This window comes from Chrysemys picta, chromosome 19, assembly GCF_011386835.1.
Source record: "Chrysemys picta bellii isolate R12L10 chromosome 19, ASM1138683v2, whole genome shotgun sequence".
NCBI lineage: Eukaryota > Metazoa > Chordata > Testudines > Emydidae > Chrysemys > Chrysemys picta.
Window position 1 is genome coordinate 9,443,964 of NC_088809.1, and position 1,564 is coordinate 9,445,527.

Below are 1,564 nucleotides of genomic sequence, written 5' to 3' on the forward strand. Positions count from 1 at the left end.
AGTATGCAAAGCAGAAGGACGATAATACATGGACAACATTGCAAAGGGAAATCCCTGAACCTGGGCTATTTTTCAGATCAAAAGGGAGTGGCTAATGCATGGTGTCACAGAGTGTTAGCTAACAATGCATCCACAGTTCCTGATATTTCATCAATTCTAAAACATATGAGCATCCCCTCCTCCACTGGCCGGTTGGCTGTCTGCTTTGGTAATCGCTTTAATGTGATATAATTTCCTGTGCTATAACCAGCCCTTTTACAGGAAAAGCTCTAGAGCAGGGGTGGTCACCCGGAGCCTGGTAAATTCTAGCTCCTTCTCAATGTACATTGCCAAAGAGCCACAGTAATACGTCAGCAGCCAACCATCAACTCCCCCACCCTGCTCCCAGCGCCTCCCCCCCACCGGCAGCCCTGCTGATCAGCACCTCCCGCTCCCTCCCTGCACCTCCCGATCAGCTGTTTCGTGGCATGCAGGAGGCTCGAGGAGCGAGGGCACGGCAGGCTCAGGGGAGGGGGCGGGAAGGGGTGGAGTGGGGACAGGGCCTGTGGCAGAGCCAGGGGTTGAGCAGTGAGCACCCCCTGGCCCATTGGAAAGTTGGCGCCTGTAGCTCCAGCCCCGGAGTTGGTGCCTATACAAGGAGCCGCATATTAACGTCTGAAGAGCCACATGTGGCTCCGGGGCTACAGGTTGGCCACCTAGGGACTCTGATAGAGACCGATCATCCGTCTATTGAATCTTTAAACCAGGGACACCGAGTTCTCTATGAAATGTTCTAGGATAATTTAAAAATTCTGAGGAAAGGAAATCCTTCTCCATAGCTTTTAGGAATAATTTCTAGAGGAAGCTTTTAATTTTTATAGAACCCTATTGACATAGGCAGGGCTGACAAGGGAGGGGAGGGGGAACGCCGGTACAAATTACCGGGGCCCGGCGGTCCGGAAGGGGGCCCGGGGTCTGGCTTTCCCCCCCTCTCATCGCCTTACCGAGGCCCGGCGGTCCAGAAGGGGGCCCGGCTTCCCCTCCTCCCTCATCGGCCCTGTTTAGCCGGTCTGCCCTTGCTGGGGGCCCCGAACCCGCTCTCGGCGGCCACGGGCATAGGCCCTGATTCAGCAAAGCACTTAAGCATGTAGTTAGTCCCTAAGACTCTGTGCTTAAGAGCCCTGCTGAATCAGGGTCTGAGTTCCTATTGAAGTCAATAAGCTTTTTAAAATTATCCCTTCCAGATGCTTTAGTTCCTGCTGCTTCTGTTGTTTTTTGAGCGTTGCCCCTATGCTCATGCCCAAGGCGTGAGAAACACAATAGAGAAACTCTTTGTATCTCACCGACTTCGTATTGCCGGCGCACAGCAATATTTGTGAAAGGCAGAGGGACGATTAAGAGACCGTATGGGGTTTTATTGTACAACCGGTGAATTTCAGACATGTAATCAAAACAAGCGCACACACAAAAAATTTCTACCTGAACTGTAAAGCCAGTAGGAATAACAGAGCAAACCCAGTGGCATGCAGTAAAAAGGTTTTTGGCAGGCTCCAGCAGCCAGAATCGGGAACACTGCCATGCCTGT